Source organism: Cynocephalus volans, chromosome 2 (genome assembly GCF_027409185.1).
Source record: "Cynocephalus volans isolate mCynVol1 chromosome 2, mCynVol1.pri, whole genome shotgun sequence".
NCBI lineage: Eukaryota > Metazoa > Chordata > Mammalia > Dermoptera > Cynocephalidae > Cynocephalus > Cynocephalus volans.
This window is the reverse complement of record NC_084461.1, coordinates 157,263,067-157,290,676: the sequence shown is the minus strand read 5'-3', so window position 1 is coordinate 157,290,676 and position 27,610 is coordinate 157,263,067. Positions and strand designations below refer to the sequence as shown.

General features: G+C 38.5%; 1 pseudogene; it reads right to left on the bottom strand.

The window, feature by feature from the left end:
* LOC134370650 (esterase OVCA2-like) lies at positions 1-27,556 on the bottom strand (annotated as a pseudogene).
* Positions 27,557-27,610: the final 54 nt, after the last annotated feature.

Sequence of the window (27,610 nt, the reverse complement as noted above, 5' to 3'; positions counted from 1 at the left end):
TCACTCAGCAAACTGGCCCAAGAACTTGAGGTAGGCCTGGCGCTGGGGCCTGGAATGAAGTGGCCACCAGAGTGGGTGAGGGCGATGGCTCCAAGGAATTGGCTAGCTTGGTTGCTGAGAGGGAACGACATGGTTAGCGTCCCTGAAAACATAGAGCAAAGGCAGTCACAAGGGGTCCTGCAGGATGGGTTCCTTGAGGGCAAGCCCCCAGGACAGAAACTAGATACCAGGATGATAAACCTCAGCAAGGGGAATCTGGGATTGCCCTCCTGGCCTAGGGCACACTCAACGGCTGCTAGTGCAGCCCCCTGGCTGAAACCAAGGAGCCGGTCAGAAGGCCCCAGCTTATTCGGTGCCTTTGCCACCATTCCCAGGGCTTCCTGCAGACTTCTGTACACTGAGGGCTCTTCTAGTACATAGAAAACCGTCTGCCTCCTGGTCTGAAAACCACCAGCCTCAAGGCTGCTCCTCTGGAAGACAGGGACCTACAGCAGTATGGGGGAAGAGGATGGGATTAGGGAAAGGGGGAATCCAGGGGGAAAGAAATGAGAAAGGAAGGGTTTGGGAATGACAGAGAGGGAAAGAGAAAGGACAGAGGGGAGAAAGTCTGGGGGAAATGAGGAGGGGAATAAACGGATTGGCACGAACTGGCGCGGGGGAGACAGATGAAGGTGGAAACCTGGGAGGGTAAGGCTGGAGTCTGAACAAGCGGGGCTGGGATGGGAATGAAGGAAGGAATGCGGGCAGGAGACAGGGTGAGGGTATGCGCGGGCCCTTAAGGGGACGAGGCAAAATAGAGAAGACACTCTGAGTGCATTTCCGGAGCAGGGCTTATCACCAGCGTCCGGTCCGGAGCCCTTGGGGCCCGCGGCAACGCGCACCAGTGCCGGCTGCTCAATCACCAGGCTTCAGGGGCTGCCCGCGGCTGTAACGCTGGGCAGCGCGCCACAGAGGCACCGGACTCACATTTTTACTGAAGTGTGACAAATAGAAGAGTGCACAAATCATAAGTGATTTATGAATTTTCATAAAGTGAACACTCATATAACCAGAACCCAGATCAAGAAACAGAACACCAGCAGCACCAAAGTAGCCCCTCTTGTGAGTTGTTGCTGCCTTCGCATCACTACCCTCACCACCTTGGGGTAATGACTTCCCTGATTTCTGACGTCATGGATTCATTTTGTCTGTTTTTTTAACTTTATATAAATAGGACCACACAGTATTTTCATGTGTGTGTCTGCTTTGTCTCTCTCAATATTTTTTTTGTGAGAATAATCCATATTATTGCATGTAGTTGTAGTTTGTCTATTCTAATTACTAGATAGAAGTCTATTGTATAATACTGTTCCACAAGTAATTTGCTCATACTACAGATGGATATTTGATTTGTTTCTAGCTTTTGGCTATTATGTGTGTATTTGTATGTTCCAGTTTTTGGCTATTGTGCTATGATTATTCTTGTATGTGTCTTTTGATGAACTTTTGTACTCATTTCAGATGAATATATACATCTAGGAATAGAATCACTAGTTCATACAGTATGCATATGTTCAGTTTTAGAAGAAACTGCCAGCCAATTTCTCAAAGTAATTCTGCCAATTTACACTCCTATCTGCAGTTGCTCTCTGCATCTTCAACAACGCTTGGTGGGTTTGTCTTTTTAATTTTAGCGATGCTGATGGGTAGGTAATAAAATTACCTGTGGTTTAAATTTTTTTTTTTTTTTTTTTTTTTTTTTGCCTTTTGGCATCCCCTTTTGTGCAGCGCCTGCTTAACCTTTTGGTCCATTTTTCTATTGGATTATCTGGATCTTTCTTCCTTCCTAGCAAAAGGACACTGGATACAATTTTTTTGTGGATGTATATACTAAAATATCCTTTCCCAGTCTGATGCCTGACTTTTCACTCTTTTTTTTTTTTTTTGGAAAGTAAGCCTCTCTTTATTTTTATTTATTTATTTATTTATTATTTTTTATTTATTTTATTTTTTTATTTTATTTTATTTTTTAATTTTATTTTGTCGATATACATTGTGGCTGATTATTGCTCCCCATCACCAAAACCTCCCTCCCTTCTCCCTCCCTTCACTCTTTTTTTAAAAAAGATGACCGGTAAGAGGATCTTTAACCCTTTTTTTTTCTTTTTGACCGGTAAGGGGATCGCTGCACTTCGCATGGTGCCGTCTGTACCACGCTCAGCCAGTGAGTGCATGGGCCATCCCTATATAAGATCCGAACCCACGGCCTCAGCGCTCCTAGTGCCGTGCTCTCCCGAGTGAGCCACGGGGCCGGCCCTTAACCCTTGACTGGGTGTTGTCAGCACCACGCTCACTCAGTGAGCAAACCACCCATCCTTATATGGGATCTGAACCCATGGCCTTGGTGTTATCAGCACCACACTCTCCCGAGTGAGCCACAGGCTGGCCTCCAAAATTCTTAATTTTAATATAGTCCACTTTTCAGTTTTTTTATTGCTCATCGCTTTATTACACTGTTTTAGTCCATTTTGTATTGCTGTAACAGAATACCTGAGACTGGGTAATTTATAAAGAACAGAGGTTTATTTAGCTTACGATTCTGGGACAGCCGCATCTGGCATGGGCCTCAGGCTGCTTCTACTCATGGTGGAAAGCGGCAGGCAGCCGGCGGGTACAAGCAGGTCACATGGCGACAGGAAGCAAGAGAGAGAGAAGGTGCCAGGGTCTTTTTTAAGCAACGAGCTATTGCGGGAACTAATAGAGCAAGAACTCACTCATTAATCCCCCCTCTCCCAGGGAGAGCATCAATCCATTCATGAGGGATCTGCCCCCATGACTCAGTTTCCAACACTGCCACATTGGAGATCAAATTTCCACATGAGTTTTGGAGGGGACAACACATCCAAACTCCATCATACACTTTGTAGATATTGCATTTTTTACAAATTGAAGGTTTGTGATAACCCTGTGTTGAGCAAGTCTATTGGTACCATTTTTCCCACAGCGTGAGCTCACTTTGTGTCTCTGTTTCACATTTTGGTAATTCTCACAATATTTCAAATTTTTTCATTATTGTTATACCTGTTATGATCTGTGATCAGTGATCTTTAAAAAATAATTTTATTTTTTATTTTAATTGGCTCATAGTAAGTATACATACGTATGGGGTATAATCTGATGTTTCGATACATATATACGTTGTGTAATAATTGGGTTAAGGTAGTTAATGTATCAATCACCTAATGCATTTATCATTTCTTTGTGGTATTCAAAAGCTTCTCCTGTAGCTTTTTATGTAATACACAAAACTTAACTGTTAACCATAATCACTCTTCTGTGCAACAGAACAATAGAACTTATTCCTCCTATCTAATTGTAATTCTATTTTTTTTATGGCTGGTGCTTTTTTTTTTCCTTATTTTTTAGTGGGTGGCCAGACAGGGATCTGAACACTTGACACCTTGGTTTTATATAACACCATGTTCTAACCACCCAGTCCCACTAGTGCTTTTTATGTCCTGTTTAAGAAATATTTGCCTACTCTAAAGTTTTGAAGATATTCTCCTATGTTTCCTTCTAAAAACTTCTTGTTTTACTTTTCATAGATTAAAAACCATCTGGAATTGATTTGGGGGTATGGTGTGAGGCAGGGGTGAAGATCTAGTTTTTTTCCCATGTGGACTTTTACTGTAACATTTATTGGAAAGACCATCCCTTTCCCACTACACTGAAGTATAAGCTTTGTCATATATTGTTATGGAAAGAACTTGGCAAGGAAACAATTCCAGTCACTTGGAGAGATGGAGAGTCAGGAAGTTTATTATGCTAGTGGGACAGGAACACTAGCAGGACCCAGATGGACTCATGTCCTGAGATCCTGGGACCCTGAACATGAGTTTGACAGGGTTTTTATAGGCCATAAACTTAGGTTTAACTTATATCTTAGACAAAGAGCTGTTGGTTTTAGTTCCTTCTCACCCATGTGACTTAGGCAAACAGGCAAAATTAGAAATGTAAGCAGGGCAGGCTAGTGAGATTACAAAAGCAGAAATGCTGGCAAGCAGTTGATTAGTAACTAGGCTGAGTCCCGGGGGCTCTGGGAGATAAGCACATTTAGTTACAGAGACATTTTACAAGTTAGTCCGAATTTAATTTTTGAAATTTTCCTCATTAATATGAGGTATTCGTATACGTGTGGGCTTGTTTCTGGATTTCCTATTCTGTACCAATACTCTGTTTGCCTATCTTTGTGCCCAAACCACACTGTCTTAATTACCATGGTTTCATAATAAATCTTGAGATCTAGTGGTATATTTCCTAAAGTTTTGTTTTTCTTCAAGATTGCGTTGGCAATTGTATTCCATATAAATTTTAGAATCAGCTTGACAATAACCTTAGGCAAGGACTATGTATTATTCATATTTTATTCTTACCACTTGGCATAGTGCCTGAAAGGGTAAGCTCAATAAATATTTTTTGAGTAAATGAATGAAGGAACTGGAATGGAATCACTGAAAAATAAGCACTAGGAAGGTAAAGGAATTTTAACTCTTTTGCTCTTCGATGTATCTCAAGCATCTAAAACAACACCTGACCCATAGTAGGCACTCAGTAAATATAGCTGGGTAAATGAATGTGAGTAAGCACTGGTTTTTGGCCATAGGCTCCTACTTATCTTTCAGCTCTCAGCTTAAATGAATTTCCTCAGGGAAGCCTTCCCTAATAGCCCCTGACAAAATTCTCTGGTTATATTCCATAGTTTCCTATACTTGACCTTCATAGCCATTCAACAAGCTTGTAATTATTTGTATATTACTTTTTCTTCCCCACTAGACTGACAAGGCCTAGATCTGTCTTGTTTACTGTATCTTTAGTAGCTTGTATTAGGGTGCATAGTTGGACCTCAATTATTATTGATTGATTGAAGAAGCAACCAAATGTCTTATATTATTTATTTATTTACTTATTTTAAATTTTAATTTATCAATATACAATGTAGTTGATTTTCATGTCCCTTTACTAATTCCTCCTTTTCCTCTCTCCCTTTCCCCCTTCACCCCCCCCCATCAACATCATATCTGTTACCCAAATGTCTTAGAATGGAGAATCAAAGTTCGGCTGGAGGAGGAGACGTTGGTTTTGAGCTTTGGAGGATGAATAAAAATTTTCTGTGTGGAGAAGGAGAGAAAGTTAATTCTAGAAAATGAGAAAACTGTGTGGAACAGATGGTAGCGTGTCAAGACACTAAGGGAATGGCAGCTAGAGCCTAGTCTGGGGACTGATGGGAGCTAAACCTGGAAAGTTAGATGGAACATACCTTGAGAGAGCTGTGTTTATTCAGTGGGCAGTGGTGAACTAGTAAAGGGTTTTACGCAGAAAAATGATAGGATCAGATTAGTATTTTACAAAAATAACTCTAGTGGGAGTGCATAAGCTATTTGCAATAACCCAGGTAATGATAGGGGCCTGAACCAAGGCAGAGGCAAAAGAGGAAATGGGTCAAGAGTCTTTCTGAAGTCAATTTTGATGTCAATAAGTCTCTGTGACCCATTGAATCTGCAGGGGAAAAGGGACTTTGTAGTGGTGGCCCAGGAGGCTTATAGCTTAAGGGAAAGGGTGGATAGTAATGCCATTAACAGAGATAAGGAATATATTAAGTATAGAGTTTTCAAGGCAAAGATAATGAATTTGGTTTTGAATGTGCTGAGTATTAGCTTTCTGTGGGACATACAGGTGGAAAAGTCAAGTAGGCAATTGAGATCTGAAGCTAGGAACCAGGGTAGGAGGAACAGATTTGGATGTCATTCACCAGGATATACAAAACTCTCCCTAAACGGGCTAATCAGATGGGGCACTGGCAATCCCAGGCCCTGCAGTAATTGACCTGAAATCACTGTGACCAGCTAGCTTGGGCCCTCAGACATCTCCTGATATTTTGGAAAATAGTATGATTAACTTCAGGAGGTTGGAGGACACGAGTGAAGTGACAGTTGTCTTTTTGCTGTTTTTGTCTCTTGGACTTTTGGGTTGCTCTATTTTTTTTTTTCTAAAAGATGACCAGTAAGGGGATCTTAACTCTTGACTTGGTGTTGTCAGCATCACGCTCACCCAGTGAGCAAACCAGCCATCCCTATATGGGATCCGAACCCGTGGCCTTGGTGTTATCAGCACGGCACTCTCCCGAGTGAGCCACAGGCCGGCCCCTGGGTTGCTCTATTTAATGAAAAAAAAAAAAAAAAAAAAAGAATATTGATAATTTTAGAAAATGGGTGATGCAAATATTTAGTTCCAAAGAACATTTTGTCTATTAGACAAAATTCTTGATACCTTGTAAGGGGAAGATCTAATCAGGACTCTTTCAGCTGAGTCCTGATTCTGTCAGTTTCTGTCAGTTGCAAGTGACAGAAACCTAACGAACTAACTTAAGTAAAAAAAGGAAATTTATTGACTCATGTACTGAACCACAAGAAGGGCAAAGAAGCTGGAATAATGGCCCCCCAAAGATGTCCACATCCTATTCCTCACAACCTGTGAATATTACCTTATATGGCAAAAGGCACTTTTCAGATGTGATTAAATTGAGATAGGGAGATTATTTTGGATTGTCTGGGTGAGCTGGCTGTAATCAAACAGTCTTTATAAGAGGGATACAGGAGGAATCAATAAGAAAGAGAAGGTGATAATGATGATGGAAGCAGAAGTTGGATTATTGCACTTTGAAGATGTTGTCTCAGTACCATTTGTTGAAAAGACTACAAGCCAAGAAATGAAGGCAGCCACCAGAAGGTGAGAATGATAAGGAAATGGACTCTCCTCTGAGAGACTCCAGAAACAACTTGACTTTAACCAGTGAAACTGATTTTGGACTTCCACCCTTCAGAACTATAAGAAAATAAATTTGTGTTGTTTTAAGCCACTAAATTTGAAGAAATTTGTTGTAGCAAGCATAAGAAACTAATACATTGCCTCTCCAGGTTTTGGCTTTTTAAAACTTAGTTGCCTATTTTAATCAAATGAACAAGTTATCTAAATAATTAAAAAGACTATTGCAAATGAGTGTGAGATTTCTTTTTATGTGATGAAAATGTTCTAAAATTAGATCATAGCAGTGGTTGCACAACCCTATAAATATAGTAAAAACAATTGAATTATATACTTTTTTTTCCCAGCTGGCTAGTAAGGGGATCTGAACCCTGAGTTATATACTTTGAATGGGTGAATTTTTAAAAACTACTTTATTGAGCTATAATTCACATGCCATACAATTAACCCATTTAAAGTGTACAATCTAGTGGTTTTTAGTATATTCATAAATATGTGCCACCATCCCCACAGTAAATTTTCAAACATTTTCATCACTTCAAAAAGAAACTCCATACCCCTTAGCTATTGCCCCCCTACTCCCCTCTATCCCCCCTCTGGCTCTGAGTAACCACTGATCTCTTTGTCTCTATAGATTTCCCTGTTCTGGACATTTCATATGAATGGAATAAAAAAATAATATGTGACTTTTCTTGACTGGCTTCTTTCAATTAGCATGATGTTTTCAAGGTCCACTTATATTATAGCTTGTATCAATATCTCACTCCTGGCTGGTATGGGGATCTGAACACTTGACCTTGGTATTATCAACACTGTGCTCTAACCAATACCTCATTCCTTTTTATGAGCTGTATACTATTCCACTGTATGTATATGTCACATTTTGTTTATCCATTCATCTGTTCACAGACACGGATTGTTTGGCCACTGTGAGTAGTGTTGCTATGTTGCTATTTTTTTGTTTGTTTGTTTTTTTCATTTTGTTTTTGGTGGTTGACAGGTACAGGGATCCAAACCCTTGACTTAGGTGTTGTAACACCACACTCTAACCAACTGAGCTAACTGACCAGCCCCATGAGTAGTGCTACTATGAACATTGGTTTACAAGTATTTGTTTGAGTCCCTGCTTTCAATTCAATTTTAGGTACATACCTAGTAGTTGAATTCCTAAATGGTATGGTAATTCTATGTTTTACTTTTTTGAAGAACCACCAAACTATTTTCACAGTGGCTGTACCATTTTACATTCCCACTAGCAAAGCACGGGGTTCCAGTTTCTCCTCATACTTACTAACACTTGTTACTTTTCATTTTTTTTAGAATGACCATCCTAATGGATATGAAGTGGTATCTCACTGTAGTTTTGATATGAATAATAATGTCGAACATCTTTCCATGTGCTTATTGGCACTTCTTTGGAGAAATGTCTATTTAAGACCTTTGCTCAGTTGTTTTTTTTTTTTTTTTTTTTTTGGGTTTTAATTTTGGTGGCTGGCTGGTATGGGGATTTGAACCCTTGACCTTGGTGTTATCAGCACCACACTTTAACCAAATGAACTAACTGGCCAGCCTTCTTTGTTCATTTTTGAACTGGCTTTTTGTTGTTGTTCTTGAAATGTAGTTTTTTTTATATATGAAGGTACTTTGAAAAGACTGTGGAAAAATTGAATTACAATATAATACAAATCTTTCCGTGAACTTTTTGAAGACGCCCCTGACTTCTGAATATTAATTCTTTATCAAGTAGACAGTTTGCAAATATTTTCTTCCATTTTGTGGATTGTCTTTCACTCTTTGATGTTCTTTGATGCACAGATGTTTTTAATTTTGATGAAGTCCAATTTATTTATTTATTTTTGTCTGTGATTTTTTTCCACAATTTTTTTTTTTTTTTTAAGGATGACCGGTAAGGGGATCTTAACCCTTCAGTTGGTGTTGTCAGTACCATGCTCTCCCCAGTGAGCTAACCAGCCATTCCTACATAGGGATCTAAACCCGTGTCCTTGATGTTATCAGCACCACACACTCCCAAGTGAGGCACGGGCCAGCCACTTTCCACATTTTTTTTAAGTGTTCAGTTTAGTGGTATTAAATACATTCATAATATTGTGCAGCCATCATTACCATCTATATTAGTTTATTTCTGTTGCTTATAACATGTGGAGAAAATAGGATAATTTAGTCAGGCTCCCTGGCTCAGGTCTGGTTGGGGGTCGAGCAGCACATTTCTTGTAAACAAGTAGTGTGTGGGTGGAGTTAGTGCACATGTGTGCCAATGTATCTCTTTAGTTTTGTTGCTATTGTGTGTTCTTCAGTTTGTGAAGCAGGCTGGCTGGCAGAGAGCTCATGTCTAAATATAGAGCATGTTTACTCTGCTGGCAGCTGCTCAGTTTTTCTTTGGACTTTGCTGGTAGCAGTCGAGTTTCTGAGTTTCTCTTTGTACTGTTTAACTCTTAGACGTGTGTGTGCTGAATAAAGACTATTCCTACTTCAACCAAGGCTCCAAGGACCTTTTTGTCAGTTACCTAGCCCATAGACCTGTGTGTGAAAGGTTTGTGAATGGGCTCAAGGGGTCTGTGAGCTCCAGACCCCAGCCCTAGCTCTACATAAGAGAATACCTGAAACTGGATAATTTGTAAAGAAACAATATTTATTGCTTACAGTTTCAGAGGCTGGGAAGTCCAAAGTCCAGGGAACACATCTGGTGAAGGCCTTGTTCTTGGTGGTAACTCTATAGCAATGCAGGGTGTCATATGGCAAAGTGGTTGACCAAGAAAGAGAGGGCTTCTCATACGCCCTCCTTTTAAAGCCATCAGAACCATGCCCGTGACCACCATTAAACCAGCAGTAGGCTAATCCATACACTAGGACATTGTCCTTGCAATCTGAGCACCTCTTCAAGGCCCCACCTTTCAATTACCGTAATAGGATCTCCCACCTTCTTAATAATGTCACAGTAGGGGTTAAGTTTCTAATACATTGAATTTTAGGGGCACAGAATTCAATCCACAGCACCATCCATCTCTAGAACTCTTCAGATCTTTTTGCCTTGATGCTATACCCAACATAATATCAACAAATCTGAGGTCATAAAGATTTTCCCCTGTATTTTCTCCTAGGAGTTTTATAGTTTTAGCTGTTAAGTTTAGGTCTTTGCTTCATTTTGAATTAATTTTTTTATATTGTGTGAGATGAGAAGATAACTTCATTTTATTCATGTGAGTACCTAGTTGTCTCAGTACCATTTGTTGAAAAGACTATTCTTTCCCTGATGGATAGTCTTGGCACCCTCATCAAAATCAGTTGACTGGGCCGGCCCGTGGCTCACTCGGTAGAGTGCGGTGCTGATAACACCAAGGCCCCGGGTTTGGATCCCATATACGGATGGCCGGTTCGCTCACTGGCTGGGCGTGGTGCTGACAACACCAAGTCGAGGGTTAAGATCCCCTTACCGGTCATCTTTAAAAAAAAAAAAAAAAAAAAAAAAAAAAATCAGTTGACTGTAGATCTATAGTTTTATTTCTGGACTCTCAGTTATATTGGTCTATATGTCTGTTCTTTGCCAGTACCACACTGTCTTGAATTACCACTTCATAATATGTTCGAAATAGAGAAGTGTGAGTCATCCTACTTTATTCTCTTTCAAGATTGTTTTTGTTCTTCTGGGTCTCTTGCAATTCTATATGAAGTTTAGAACTGGCTTTTCAGTTTCTATAAAGAAGTCTGCTGAGATTCTGGTAGAGATGGCATTGAATATGTAGATCAGCTGGGGAATATTGCATAATGCTATCTTAACAATGTTAAGTCTTCTGATCTATGAACACGGGATGTTTCTCCAGTTATTTAGATCTTCTTTAATTACTTTCAACAATCTTTTGTGTTTTCAGGGTATGTGTTGCACATTTTTTGTTAAGGTTATGCATAGGTATTTTTATTTTTTATGATGCAATTGTAAGTTGAATTGTTTTCTGATTTCATTTTCAGATTGTTCACTGCAACTGTAGAAATTCAGATTGTTCTACTGCAAGTAGAAATACAATTTATTGTATTTTATTGTGGTAAAAAATACATAACATTAAATTTGCCATCTTAGCCATTTTTTTTTTCTTTTTAAAGATGACTGGTAAGGGGGTCTTAACCCTTGACTTTGTGTTGTCAGCACTGTGCTCTCCCAAGTGAGCTAACCAGCCATCCCTATATAGGGATCCAAACCCTTGGCCTTGTTGTTATCAGCACCACACTCTCCCAAGTGAGCCGTGGGCTGGCCCTATTTTAAATTTTGAAGAACCTCCATACAGTTTTCCATAAGGGCTGCACCATTTTACATTCCCCCCAACAGCCCACAAAGGTCCCAACTTCTCTGCATCCTTGGTAACACTTTTCTGTTCTTTTGATAATGGCCATCCTGATGAGTGTGAGGTGATATCTCATTGTGGTTTTGATTTTCATTTTCCTAGTGATGAATGATGTTGAGCATCTTTTCATGTGCTTATTGAAATACAATTTATTCTTTTGTATATTGATCTTGTATCCTGCAACCTTGCTGAACTCATTTATTAGTTGTAATAGTTTTTTAGTGGATTTCTCAGGAATTTCTATATACAAGATCATGTCATTTGGAAATAAAGATAGTTTTACTTCCTTTCCAATCTGAATGCCTTTTATTTATTTTTCTTGCCTAATTTCCTTGACTAGACCTCCAGTACAATGTTGAATAGAAGTGAGAGTGAACATTCTTGTCTTGTTCCAGATCTTGTGGGGAAAGCATCCAGTTTTTTTTTCACATTTTAAAAATCAATAATAATTTCTTAATATAATCAAATATTAAACATGTTTAAATTTCTCCTATTCTCTCCCCCTCACTCTTCCTTTTTTACAATTGATTTGTTTACATCAGGATCCAAACAAGTTCTGCTTGTTGCATTGGTTGCTATGTCAGCTGTCTCTTAAGGTTTAATCTATATGTTCTCCACTCATCTAATTTTTACCCCTTTACCCAATAAGGTTCCCACTGTCTGGATTTGATGGCTCCATCCCAGTAGTGTCATTTAAAATGTTGCACTATCCCCTGCATTTCCTGATGATTGGTTGCTGGATCCTGAGGCTTTGTCTCACACAGGCTAGATTCGGCTTCAGATGTGTATGTTCTTACTACAGGAGGCCAATTATGTCTGATTGTCTCACTGTGACATAATCAGTCATTGACGACCATTTGCTAGATTCATTATTTCAATAGTGGTTTGTAAAATACCATATTCTAATTATTTTATTCCCTCTTTATTTACTAGCTAGGATACTTCACTAGACAGAAATGTTCCCTCCTCAGCTATTTATGGTTACCCTGAAGCACAATTCATATAGGAAAGACAGGATAAATGTTTGACTCTTCCTTTTTATTTACTAGTTTTAGAAAAATGAACTGTTTCCCTGTCATCTTCCAATGAGACTGAGAGTTTGTTTGCTTTTATTTATTGTCATTATGGTTTTTTGTGGTGGTAAGATTTAGTTTCTTTTTCTTTCTCATTTGTATTTTTGTTCTATGAGTGGGCTTTGTTTTTTCTTGTGTATTTGGGATATTGACTATCATTTTTTATATTCCAGAAGCAGGACATCCTTGAGGATTCTTGCAAGGCTGGATATGTGATGGTGAACTCCTGCAGTTTTTGTATGTCTGGAAAATACACTATTTCTGCCTCATTTCTGAAAGATAGCCTTGCTGGGTATAGTATTCTTGGCTGGCAGTTTTGTTCTTTCAGTATTTTTAATATGTTATCCCATTTTCTTCTGTCCTGTAGAGTTTCTGTTGAGAAGTCTGCTGTTATTCTAATAGGGCCTCCCTTACAGGTGACTTGACACTTTTCTCTTGTTTCTTTTAAGATTCTCTCTTTGTCTTTGAGCTTTGCCAGTTTGAATATAATGTGTCTTGGAGAGGATAGTTTTGGGTTGAATCTTTGAGCCTTCTGTATCTGAAGATCCATGTCTCTCCCTATACCTGGAATGTTTTCCATTATTATTTTGTTGAATAAGTTTTCCATGCCTTTTCCTTTCTCCTTCCCTTCTGGAACACCCATGATATGAATGTTTGTGTGCATAAGGTTGTCTGTTAGCTCTCTTAGATTTTCTTCATTTTAAAAAATTATTTTATCCTTTTTTTTGTCCACCTGGGTTATTTCAAAAAGACTATCTTCAAGATTGGAAATTCTTTCTTCTGCTAGTTCTAGCCTGCTGCTTAAGCTCTCATTTGTGTTTTTTATTTCATTGAGTGAATCTTTCAGTTCCATGAATTCTTCTACATTCTTTTTTAAGCTATTAATCTGTTTTTAAATTTCCTCCTTCATATCCTGAATTTTTTCCTTGTTTCATTATGTTGTCTAACTGAGTCTTCTCATATCTCACTGAGTTTCCTTAAGACTGTTGCTCAGAATTCCTTTTCAGTCATTTTAAGGGTTTCCTGCTCTACAGGGTCTAGTATTTGAGAATTACTATATTCTTTTGGTGATGTAATTTTTCTTGGATTTTCATATTTCTAGTATTTCTATGTTGATATTTGGTCATCTGTTAGAGCAGTTGCTTCTTCTGTTATTCTGGAGTGGGTTTTGAGGAGAGAGACTTCCTCTTCTTTTTGTGGTCTCCACTGGTGACTCTCCTTGTTTCAATGCAGTTGAGTGTCTGGTGGGCCACCTACACTGAGGCAGTGGCTACTGATGTTGTGGTGAGTCACTTTTGCGGTAGCCATGGCAGTGGCAGTGGCAGTGGCTGTGTTGGCCACCTGCATGTAAGAGGTGTTTTCGGTGTGCTCCTTGCTTGCTTCCGGGCAGCGGAGGCTGCTGTCAACTCCTGCCTTGGTCCCTGGGTGTGCTCCTTGTGTGCGTCCAGGTGGTGGGGGCTGCCCTCAGCTCCTATCTTGGACCCCAGGCATGCTCCTTACCTGCTTCCAGGCAATGGGGTCTGCCCTTGGCTCCTGCCGTGGACCCTGGGTGTGCTCCTTGCCTTCCTCTGGGTGGTAGTCCACATCCAGTTTTTAACTTTTAAGTGTGATGTTAATTGTGGGATTTTCATAGATGGCCTTTATAAGGTTATGTAAGTTCCATTATACTCCACATTTGCTGAGCACTTTATGAAAAGATGTAGGATTTTTTCAAATGTTTTTTGTGTTTCAATTGATGTTATTTTTTTATTCTATTGATATGATGCCTTTTTTTCTATTGATATGATTATATTAGTTGATTTTCAGATGTTAAACCAACTTGGCATTAATGTAATAAATCCCAGTTGGTCATGGTGTATAATTCTTTTTATAATATGCTGGATTTGTTTTGCTAGTATTTTGATGAAGATTTTGCATCCATATTGTATTAGTCCATTTCTGTTGCTCATAACAAAATACATGGAACTGGGTGATTTATAAAGAAAAATGAAATTTATTACTTACAGTTTCTGAGGATGGGAAGTCCAAAGTCCACCCAGTGGTGGCAACAGTGACTCAGGAATTTCACATTGCTAGGTGATGGAAGCAGAGGGTGCAGAGAGAGAGCAGAGGAAGCAACCTCCTCATTCAATCTCCTTTTAAAGCCCTCAGAACACTCCCCTGACCACTATTATTGATCCATTCACTATGGTATGGTCTTATAGTCTAATCACCTTTTCTAGGCCCCACCTTTCAATTACTGTAATAGGATTTTCCACCCTCTTAACAGTCACAGTGGGGCCAAGTTTCTAATATGTAAAACTTGGGGGACACAATTCAAGCTTCCGAGAGTTTGGGGAGAGACATTCAGCCTACTACACATAATCATAAGATATATTGTTTTATAGTTTTATTTCCTTGTGGTGCCTTTTTCTGTTTTTGGTATCAGGGTAATACTGGCTTCATTAAATGCATTGGGAAGTGTTCCTTCCTCTTCTATTTTTTTTTTCCTGTGGAAGAAGAATCTGTGAACAATTATTATTAATTGTTCTTTAAATGTTTGGTAGAGTTTGGTGATGAAGCCATCAGACCTCGACTTTTCTTTGTCACTATATATATTTTTTTATTACTAGTTCAATTTCTTCACTTGCTATATCTCTATTCATATTATGTATTTTTTTTGAGCCAGTTTTGGTAATTTGTGTCTTTCTAGGAATCAGTCCATTTTATCTAATTTATCAAATTTATTGGCATACAATTGTTTATGGTATTCTTTTATAATCCTTTTTATTTTTGTAAGGTCACTAGTAATATCCCCCTTTCATTTCTGATTCTAGTAATTTGAGTCTTCTTTCTTTTTATCTTGGTCAATCTAGCTAAATGTCAATTTTGTAGATCTTTTAAAGGAAACTACATTTGGTTTCATTGATTTTGTCTGTTGTTTTTATATTCTGTATTTCATTAATTTCTATTTTATTATTATTATTATTAGGCAGCAGGCCATTACAGGGAACTGAGCCCTTGACTTTGGTGTTACATGGTCATTCTCTAACCAGCTGAGCTAACCAGTCATCCCACTACTTTATTCTTAATTATTTCATTCTGCTTGCTTTAGGTTTAATTTGCTTTTCTTTTGCCAGTGTCTTGAGGTAGAAGGTTAGGTTATTGATTTGTGATCTGTCCCCTTCAAATACAGGCATTATAGTAATAAATTTCCCTGTAGGCACTGCTTTATCTTCATCTCATGTTTCATTATGTTGTGTTTTGATTTTTATTCATCTCAAAGTATTTGGCTCATTGATTGAGAGTGTGTTAATTTCCACATATTTGTGAATTTCTCAATTATTTTCTTGCTATTTATTTCTAGTTTCTTTTCATCATGTTGGAGAACATACATTAAATTACCTTTATCCATTTAAATTTATTGGGATTTGTTTTATAACCTAGCATATGTTCTGTCCTGTAGAATATCCCATGTCCTTGAGAAGAAGTATACTCTGTTCTTGTTGGGTACAGTGTTCTGTAGTTGTCTGTTAGATCTAGTTAGCTTATAGTGTTGTTTAAGTCTTTTATTTCATTTTTGATCATCTATGTAGTGATTCTGTCCTTTATTGAAAGCAGGGTTTTGGAGTTTCCAAATATTATTGTTGAATTGTCTATTTCTCCTTTCATTTCTGTCAGTTTTTGCTTCATGTATTTTGGTGATCTGTCATTAGGTGGATATACATTTGTAACTGTTATGTCTTCCTGATGTATTGATTCTTTTTTCATTATAAAATATCCCTCTTTGTTTCTAGTAACCATTTTTTGTTTTAAAGTCTATTTTGTATGGTATCATTATAGCCACTCCAGCTTTCTTGTGTTTCCTATTTGCATATCTTTTTACATCCTTTACTTTCAATCTATTTGTATCTTTGAATATAAAGTGTATCTCCTAGATTCAGCATGTAGTTGGATCATGTTTTTTATCCAGTCTGACAATCTTTGCCTTTTGATTTTGATTGGATTGTTTAATCCATTCACATTTAATATATTACTGATATATTTTGATTTCTATCTGCCATTTTAACTTTTTGTGTTCTATATGTGTCATGTCTTTTTTGTTCTTCTGTTCCTCCTTTATTGCTCTCTTTGGCATTAAGCAAATATTTCTAATATAGCATTTTAATTTCTTTACTGATTTTTCCACTATATATTTTTTGTTTTTAAAAAATTGTTGCCCTAAGGTTTATCAAATACACCTGAACTTATTGGAATCAGCTTCAGATTTATACTACCTTAATTCCAATGATGTACAGAAATGTTACTCCTATGTAGCTCTACTCTCTTTTCCTCCTTTTTGTGGTATTATTGTTATACATATTGCATCTATCAGTGTTACAAACCCATCAACATATTGTTATAATAAGTATTTTACCATCTATAGTCATTTCCTTAGGCCAATACAGCTTTGCTCCCACCCATTCTTTTTGTGCTGTTATTGGCAAATATATTACATATATATTACATTTTTATATGTTATGGTTCCAACAATACATTATATACATGTTATCTTGGACAATGTTTTTATATCAGTGTAGAAAATAAAGGAGAAAAATATATTTATAGTATCTTAAATAATTATATAATTACCTTTACCAGTGGTCTTTGTTTTTTTGTATAGTTTTGAATTACTATCTGGAATCACTTGCTTTCATTGAAGAACTTCCTTTAACATTTCTCGTAATACAGGTCTGCTAGCAAAAATTCTCTTAGTTTTTTATTCATCTGGGAAAGTATTTCACCTACGTTTTTGAAAGATAGCTCTGCTGAACATAGGATTCTTGGTTGACAGATTTTTTTCTTTGACCACTTTGAATATGTTATCCCAGTGCCTTCTGGCCTCCATTGTTTCTGCTGAGAAGTGTGCTGTTAATCTTATTGGGGTTCCCTTATAAGAGCCATTTTCTCTTGCTGCTTTCAAGATTTTCTCCTTGTCTTTGACTTTCAGTATTTTTACTATAATGTGTCTTTGTGATTATCCTACTTGAAATTTGTTGTTCTTTCTGGAAAAATAGATTATTATTTTTCAGTACATTTGGGAAGTTTTCAGTCATTATTTCTTCAAATATTTTTTCATCTCTTCCTCTCTTTCCTGTCCTTCAGGTACTCCCATTATGTGTTTTTGATATGCTTAATGGTGTTCCACATTTTTCTGAGGTTCTCTTTATTTTCCATTCTTTTTCTCTGTTTTTCAGTTTGCACAATCTCTATTGATCTATCTTCAAGTTTGCTTATTCTATCTTCTGCCAGTTTATATCTACTGTTAGAACCCCTCTAGTGAATTTCTTATTTCAGTTATTGTACTTTTTAACTCCTGAATTCCAGTTTTTTTTTTTTTTCAGCTGGCTGGTAAGTCCAATTGGTCCTTTTTAAAATTTTTCTCTCTCTTCTGTGATACTCTTTATTTGATGGGACACTGTCATTATACCTTCCTTTATTTCTTTTTTTTTTGTCTTTTTCGTGACTGGCACTCAGCCAGTGAGTGCACCGGCCATTCCTATATAGGATCCGAACCCGCGGTGGGAACATCGCCATGCTCCCAGCGCCGCACTCTCCCAAGTGCACCACGGGCTCGGCCCCTTCCTTTATTTCTTTAATCATTGTTTACTTTAGTTCTGAGAATATGTGTATAATGGCTACCTGAAAGTCTTTTTTTTTTTTTCTTTTTAATAAATCTGATATCTGGTCACTCTCACAGACAGTTTCTGTTGCCTACTTTATTCCATTATATGGATCATTCTTCCCTGTTTCTTTCCATGCCTTGTAATTTTGTGATTGAAACTAGATGTTTTGGATAATATATTGTAGCATCTGTGATGGTTAATGCAGTGTATCAACTTGTCTGAGCCATGGGCTGCTCAGATATTTGGTTAAACATTATTTTGGGTGTTTCTGTGAGGGTGTTTTTGGATTAGATTAACATTCAAATCAGTAGTCTGTGTAAAGCAAATTGCCTTTCTAATATAGATGGGCTTCATCCAATCAGTTGAAGGCCTGAATAGAACAAAAAGGCTGAACTTCCTCCAAATAAGAGAGAATTCTTTCTGCCTGACTGCCTCAGAACTGGGACATTGGCTTTTTTCCTGCTTTCAAACTTGAACTGAAACATTGGCTTTTCCTGGATCCTGAGTTTGCCAGCCTTCAGACAGGAACTATACCATTGGCTCTCCTGGTTCTCAGGCCTTAGGACTTGGACTGGAAGTAAACCATTGGCTCCAGCTTGCTGACTTATACTGCAGATCTTAGAACTTTCCATCTTTGTAATTGAGTGAACCAATTCCTTATAATAAATCAATCTCTCTCTCTCACTGTATACACAGACACAGACAGACAGACAGACAGACAGACAGACACACACACACACACACACACACACACACACACACACACATCCTGTTGGTACTATTCTGTTTTATAACACAGAACTCTGTGTACTGGTCCCCCCAACACTCCAGGGCTTGTTGTTGTTACTTGCTTGTTTGCTTAGTTACTGGATGGATTATTTTAGTGAAGTCTACTCCCCTCTACTCCCCCATTACCCCTTACCCCCTCTCCCCATGCACATATACAGTATTAAGCCTCTGATGTTTCTCCTCAAGGAGGCATAGCTTTGGGTATGTCCAGTTATCCCAGAGTGGAGTGATTTTGCTAAATGCTGTTCTTCTCTTTTTCTGACCATACCCAGCTGTTAAACTCCACTAATTGTGGGCTGATTGCATTATTGTTTTCAACAGTGCCCTGGGGATAAATTTCTCTACAAATGAATGCAATCAAATTTTGGCTTCTTTAAAATAATAGCTTCTGAGGTCAGTGTTTGCCCTGACTCCAGGAAGCCTCCTCCTAGCTGTCTTATTTCTTTTTCCTTTTTTCCTGCACACTAGTTGGCCTACAATTTAGCCTATATCTGGATTTTCCTTCCAATTGTCTTTAACCACAATCTCCATTTTTCACATGAGCACCCTTAGGCTTGAACTTCTCCAAGCTCTGTTGTAAATGAAGTCTGTTACTTTGGGAAGAGATTAGGAGCTACATGTTTTATGGTCTGCTTTTCCCCTCAAGCAAAATCCAAAACCTCTAAGACAGGGCTCTGGATCCGGGGATGGAAATAATAGCAAGCTTCTTTCAGAGTGTCACCCTGTGTGCTCGCTTCAGCAGCACATATACAGAGTGTCACCCTGTATTAGTCCGTTTATGTTGCTATAAGAGAATACCTGAGACTGGATAATTTATAAAGAGGTCTATTAAACAACCAGCTCTCGTGGGAACTAGTTAAGTGAGAACTCACTCATTAATCCCCCCTCCCCCAGGGAGAGCATTAATGCATTCATGAGGGATCCACCCCCATGACGCAAACTGCCACATTGGAGATCAAATTTCCATGAGTTCTGAGAGGACAATATATGCAAACTCCATCACACCCCTTTTCTAATGTCTGAGGCTTTTGTGTGTATGTGGGAGCAGCAGCTTGAATTTCTCTCAGCTCATCCTTATGTGGAACTACCACTTCTCAAGCTGGTGCATCGGTGATCAGGGCCCTGTGTTCTCAGGATGCTACATTCAAGGTAGAGCCTTTATTCCATGAGTAGGGACTGGGTGGAAGAAAGGAGTCCCCACTTCTCCATTAAGTTCACCCCACTTCTCCATTACATATTGCCTCAGCAATAGGTTGCTGGGGGCAGAATGAGAAAAACTGATGACCTGGTCCTTCTTGGAAGAAAGCCCTTCAACTGAGAACTGGGCGGAGAGGGAGCCCTGTGTTCTTGGCTGTGGCAATCTGGAGTGAAATCTCCATCTCACTGAGCTGGGAGGGAGTGGTCTTGGATCAAATACCACAGCCTGTCACCTTTTTTATTGAACTTTTGTAGATTTTCTTGGGTAGATGCTTATTCATTTACCATTTATCCTTAGGACTATTTCTAGAGGCTCTAAATGGTTGTTTTTAAAAGTAATTTTCACCAAAGTGCTGGTCATTGGTGCTCTTCACACTATCATGCTGGAAGTTGATCTTCTAAACAGGTGAATTTTATGATATGGTAATTATAGCTCCATGAAGATATAAATAAAGAGAACCTGTCACATTGTTGTATGGGAATTGAGGGGTTGTAGACCCTGGCTTCTGGTAGGGGTTTACCCCTCCCATTTCTCCTGTACATGGGTTTTATTAAAACATAAAAGTTATATATATTTTTTAAAGATTCCAACCCCAAATAATCTACTAATTATGAATTCTAGAGTTTCTTTGGCTCTTACATACACAATTGTCTACTAGCTATCAGCAGTGTGTATGGGTCTCTTGGGATTCTACTGTTTTTAGCTCTCTTGCCATACAAGGTCCTCTTGTTATTATTCCCTGTGGTAATGTAATAATATGTTATTGTATTGCTCTATCATGGCCTGTTTCAAGTTAGCCATTCCCCCATGGGTGAGCATTTGGATTGTTTCTAGTTTTTAGTTATACCTTACCATTTGGCTATAATCATCTTTGTTCAAATCTGTTCTTCTTTCCTTTGAATGATCTCCTTGATATGTGTTCCCCAGTGTGGTATTGTTCAGGTTGAAAATATGATCGTTTTTATGATTCTTGACAGACGTTGCCAAATTTCTCTCGAAAAGATTACACTTGTTTATATACATTCCCAATGCACAAATGTATTTATTTTCTCACAATTCTATTAGCATTGAATTTTGTCTGTTTTATTCACTTTTGCTAACTTAACAAATGTGCTGTGGGACTTTTGTATTTCTTTAATTATTAAAGGTGCTGCACATTTTTCCTAGTGCTCGTTTATTGTTAACATTTTCTTGCAAGTAACTCTGTTTGACAGTCCCAACTTTGTTTATAACTGTGGGTAAGTCACTAGTCACTTTTCCTCTCTATGATTAAATTTCTCAAACCAAGAATTGGAAAAGATGGGCTAGAGCATAATCTGATGTAGATCGTTAATGTTTGAAACAGATAAAGTGGTAATTTATTAATACGAGGGTACTTCAAAAAGTTTATGGAAGGATTCACATTATCTTTTAATTCTATTTTTTCTCAAACTTTTTGAGGTAATCTCTTATGCTGTTATTTTATGAGTTTAAATTTTTAACAGTTATTTAGAAAATCAATTAATTAGAAGATTGAGGCAGTCTAGATAAAGACAAAATTTTGAAGTTGGGTATTCTTGGGAAAATAGAATAGTTTGGTCAGGGCCCTCACCTCCGGTCCATCTGGGTGTGGTTCAGCATCTGTTGTAAGCAAATTGTGTGTGTGTGTGTGTGTGTGTGTGTGTAGTTAGTGCGCATGCAGGCCAATGTATCTTTTCAGTTTTGTTGCTATTCTTGTGTTCTTGAGAGAGAGAGAGTTTTAGTGGAGAGAGAGAGAGAGAGAAAGAGAGAGAGGGAGAGAGAGGAGTTTGGTGAAGCAGGGGGGTGGGCATTGCCCTTGGGTCTCTGCCCTGCACAGCCATGCTTTTCCAGTCTATGGCTCCAAGGACCTTTTGGCCACTTACCTAGCTCATAGAACTGCATGAAGGGGTCTGGTGACCCAGCCTGGCATGTGAAGTGTTTGTGATGTAAGACTGGCCCGAAAGTGCAAATCTTACTTGTTGGGAAGGCTCATCTCACAAAGACCAAGAGACAGAGATCACTGCCGTCAAGCAAGAGGTTTTTTATTTCCAGAATGCTGGGGTCGCTCCATCTTCAGGACAGAAACGTCCCCAAGCTCTTAACTCAAGCATCTTTTATACAGTTTGGTAGGCAGACTTTGGTAACAGGATGGGTTGTATGCCGTTTATTGGCCACTTTAAGCAATTTTTAAAACCATTGGGCTTTTAGCTTTTGGCGGGCAAAGGAAGGACTGAGGTGTTGACCAACGGTCTACTCCTCCCTTCCCCCCTCTTTCCTCCCTTGGTGTCCAAAGATAAGGAACTGGTCATGCTGTTCCTGGAATCGGGTGAGCATACTCCCTTCCTGGAACTGGGTGTACTTTGGGCGGTTTGGGAAGTCCCACCCGCAGGGGCTTGTAAAACTTTGCGCAAGCTAATTACAGAAGCAGAAAAGCTAGTCAGTTAATATTCAAGGGTGGGGGAAGGGTCCACAGTGACCCAGTTTGTGAACGGGCTTGAGGGGTCTGTGGGCTCCAGACCCAGCCTTAGCTCGACAATTGGCCTAGTGCATGCAGGATTATCAGCAAGTAAAAGAGCTTGACAACTGGCATGGTTGCCTAGCCTTATAATTGGCATCATGAACAGGATTAAGAGAGCTAGACAGTTATTATGGGTGGTAATTAAAGTCTTAGATCAGATTCACTGTGTTAATGCCTTTTCTTTTAACTTTTTATTTTGGCATAATTTCAGCCTTGGAGAAATGTTGACAAAATATCACAATGAATTCTCATATTCCTTTCCTCCAAATTTCCCAAATGTTAACATTTACTGTATTAGTTTCACCATTCTTTCTACATTTGCTTTATACAAATTATTTTTTGAACCATTTGAGATCAAATTGCAGACATGATGCCACTTTGCCACTTTAAATACTTCAACAAGGACATTTGCATACATAACCACAGTACAGTTATCAAAGTAAAAAAATTAGCAGTGACACAATAGCATTATCTAATCTATAGACTTATTCAAATGTCACTAATTGTCCCAGTAATATTCTTTTTTAGCAAAATAAAATTTTAGACCATATCTTCCATTCAGTTGTCATATCTTGTTAGTCTCCTTTAATCTGGAAGAATCCTCAGGTTTTGTCTTTCATGACGTTGATATATTTAGAGTACAGACCAGTTATTTTGTAGAATATCTCTCAATTTTGGTTTATCTCTGTTTCTCCGTGATTAGATTCAAGTTTATGCCTTTCTGGCATCAGTTCCACAGATGTCATATCAGGATACACATACTGTTGATGTGTGTGTCTCATTACTTGTGAGGGTATCTCTGTTACTTGGTTAAGGTGGTATCTACCAGGTTTCTCCATTTCTCCATTGTAAAGTCACTATATTTCCTTTCGTTATTAATAAGTGACCCGTGAGGAAATTCTTTGAGTATGTAAATTTCCCGTTAGTCATTAACCTTGTATCCACTAGTTTTAGCATTCATTGATGACACTTGCCTTACTTGTTACTCCGATAGCTGTCAAATGGTGGTTTGCTAATTTTATGATTCTTTCTACATTTATTAGTTGACATTCTATCTTATGAAAGAACTGTCCCTTCTTTATTTATTTATATCAATATAGACTTATGAATTACTATTTTATTCAATGAGTTATAACCCCTGACTATCATTATTTATTTTGATGTTTATATTGTTCCATATTTGACCCTAGAAACCCCTTCATGATGGCTCCCGTGTACTTTTGACATCCAGGAGAGTGAGGAAAGAGGTGGGCTAAGCATGTTTCATTTTTTCTAGGAAACGTATTAGTTATATAAGTCATTCCTACTCTGGAAAGAGTGAGTAAGGAGGTAGAGAGTGGCCAGGATTATCACACTAACTGAAGTGCCCCTACATGGAACATGACTTGTGAATAAGTGATCTTCCCAATATTAATAAATGACTCACTTAGGAAATGACAAGAAGTTCTACACAGAAATGGCAAGAGAAGCTTTAGAAAGAAAGAGATCAGCACGGAAATACTAGGTAACTTGGATGCAGCAATCACTAAAAGGTCTCTAGTGATGAATTTATTTTTAAATATATAGTTCATTTATTTTTAATTACACAGTAATGGTTCTAACCTTATCCTGCAACTTGCTTTTAAAATTAATATCATGTTTTGAGATCTATCCATGATTATTCATGTAGATATTTTATTTCTTTTAATTGTCATATGTTATTCTGCTATATGAATATACTCTGCTATGTAATATATCGATCCCTTACTGATAGACATATAAGTTTATATTCGTTAGGATGTTGTCTACTTCATGTAACAGGAAACATGACTCATACTGGTATAAATTTTAGGGAAATTTATTATCTCATATCGCAGAAAGCCCAGAAGTAAAATGGTGGCCAGGTATATATAATCAGGGTCTTAACTCTGCTATTTTCTGTTTTTTCCTTTTCTAAGTTGTTAAAATTATCTATTGCTATGTAATAAATTACCTCAAAATTTAGTGGCTTAGTGGGTCAGGAATTTGGGTATGGCTTAGCCAGGTCTATGACTTAAGGTCTCTCATAAGGTTGTAGTCAAGCTGTTGCCCTGGGAGGGGTGGTTCTCTCCTGTATTGGATTGAATTATGTACCCCCAAAACTCCCTGAAGCTTGAATTGTGTCCCCCAAGTTTTATGTATTAGAAACTTAGCCTCCACTGTGACTGTTAAGAGGGTGGGAAATCCTATTATAGTAATCAAAAGGTGGAGCTTTGAAGAAGTGATTGGATTGTAGGACTGTGCAGTAGTGAATGGATTAAAAATGGTTGTCAGGGGTGTGGTTCTGAGGGCTTTAAAAAGAGTGAATGAGAACCTCTTTCTCTCTCTGCTCTCTCTGCTTCCATCGTCTTGCAATGTGAGATCCCTGAGTCACTGTTGCCACCACCAGATGGACTTTGGACTTCCCAGCCTCAGAATCTGTAAACAATAAATGTCATTTTCTTTGTAAATCACCCAGTTTCAGGTATATTGTTATAAGCAATGGAAACGGACTAATACGTCTCCTTTATGTGAGTCTGTCCATGTGTGTATTAGTCCATTTCTGTTGCTTATAACAAAATACACGGATTGGGGTAATTTATAAGAAAACGAAATTTGTTGCTTATAGTTTTAGAGGCTAGGAAGTCCAAAGTCCAGGGAACACATCTGGTGAGGGTTTCGGTGTTGGCAACAGTGACACAAAGGGGTCTCACATGGCGGAACAGAGAGAGCACCCTTCTTTGAAACCCCTCAGAACCACTCCCATGACCACCACCTTTAATCCATTCACTAGGCATGGTCCTCAGAATCTAAACATCTCTTCAAGGTCCCATCTCTCAATTACCATAATAGGATTTCCCACCCTCAACAGTTACAGTGTAAATTTAAGCTTCAGTGAGGTTGGGGGGAGTCATCCAATGTACAGCAACACAGCTGCTTCAAGACATGGCATTTGGCCCCCAAAAGATCAAATATAGAGCTCAAGATAGTACCCAGGAAGGAAGCCATAGTGTTTTTATAACCTAGTTTTGAAAATGACATGCCATCACTTTTGCCTTATTATATTGTCTAAAAGTGAGTCATTAATTGTAAGTAAGTGTAGCCCACACTCAAGGGGAGGGATTACATAAGAGTGTGGTTGCCAGTAGGTGGGATCATTGGAGGTCAACTCAGAGGCTGTCTACCATAAACTGGATCTCCTCATAATTGCAGGATTGCTGCCAACAACAGTGCATCAACATTTTTCTTGAAGCAAGATGCTCTAAAAGGACCTTTCTGGTCCTGCATGGAAACCTTTCCTGATTTCTTCTGTCCCCAGTTCAACTCAATTCAATACAATCAACATTTATTTAGTGTTTGCTTTTGGCCAGGCTCTTTGCTACTTCCTACAGCCATGTCTTCAGAGAGCTCAAAGTCTTATAGAAGAGATATAGACGCATACAGCAAATAATTGCAGTATACCATGGGAGATCAAATGTCCCAGCAGCTGAGGAAGCAAACAGGAGAAATGAACTAGGGTTAGAGGAGGCAGAGGAAGAAATGGTTGAGGTGGGTTTTGGATGATCTGTTGGAGGTAGGTGACTTGGGAAGACAGGGCAAGGGCATTCCAGAACTTAAATATTACAGAAAAATACAAAGAATATTGTACCTATAATTCCACTATCCAATGTTAACATTTTATGTTTATTTTTAGGTTTATCTTTTTAAAAAGTAATCATGACATATCTCTCTGAACTCCTGTTTAGGGCTCCCAACCCACATAAATGGCTTTTCCCCCTACCTCATCTTCAAGGGATTAATGTAACAGTTTTTTGAAGCAAGTTTTGTTAGTAACCTTCTCCTGCACTCATAACATTACCATGGTGTGTATCCATCTATCCATCTAGTCCATTTTATATACTTTGGCATGCATATATTTCCCATAAATACTATATACTGTTTGTCAACCAAAGTAAATTACGTCCTCTACCATGCTTCAGATATGAAACAAAGAGGGTTTATTTGAGAACTCATTAAGACTGCTGTAGGGGAGACACACATTCAGGAGGCTTTGAAAATGTGCTCAGGAGAACATAGAGAAGTCAGGGTATTTAAAGGAAAAAGATGGCAAAAAGGAGGGGGCGGTTAGAAAAGTTATGATTGGTCCTAGCATATGTCAAACAGCCTTGTCCAGAAGGGATTGATGTAACAGTTTTTTGAGGCGGGTTTTGTCAGGAACCTTCTGGTTTGGCAGGAAGTAGTGAAAAATAACAAATAGTATCATTCCTCCAGGAGGTTGTGACCCTTGTGATGGTGCTGAGTGCAAAGTTCCAGAATGTTCTCAGTTAAGATGTGCCTGAAGCTCAAGCTGAGATTGCCTACCGGCTTTCTCTTAGGTGCCTTGGCCAAACCAACATCATTTTCCCTCTTTGTATGTATTTTTAAATTTACATAAGTCATTTAGCCCTGTACATATGTGTTGTCATGTTGCTATTTTAATAACTCATGTTGTTAGGAGCTATCAAATGTTGATACATATAAGTAGTTTTTATTTGTTGTAGTATTTTATTGTAGGAACATTTTATTCATCCGTGTCTCATTGGACATTTCTGCTGCTCACATTTTTCACAAGGAAGCAGGCTTCCTTGAACATGTCTTCTTGTGCAAACATGTAGGAGTTCCTTTCTGTATTTTTCTTTTCTTTTTTTTAAAGATGACCAGTAAGGGGATCTTAACCCTTGACTTGATGTTGTCAGCACCACGCTCTGCCAAGTGAGCTAACTGGCCATCCCTATATAGGGATCCGAACCCGTGGCCTTGGTGTTATCAGCACCACATTCTCCCAAGTGAGCCACGGGCCGGCCCTTTTCTGTATTTTTCTAGATGTACATTTAAAATTTCATCACATCGCATTGTCTTCAAAAGTGGCCGTCCTAATTTTACATTCCCACCTGCCAGCTCTGAGTTGACGATACCAAGATTTCCTACCTCCTCTGAAAAAGATCAGTACCATCTGAGGAGGTAGTTTTCAAGTGGTCATGTGAACAGATAATTTCAGTAAAAGTCGGATAACATGCAAAGAAAGGACCAGAGGAGGGTTAATGTGGCAGAGCAGATTTTGAAGGGTTCACTGGAGTAGTGCGGGAGCCCTGTCTTAACTCCTTGGTTTCCTTCAGAGTGCTAGCAAATTACGCGGCCATGGCGCGCACCAGGCCGGTCGGAGACTGTCTTGGGGTGCTGGCGCGCCCCCCGCC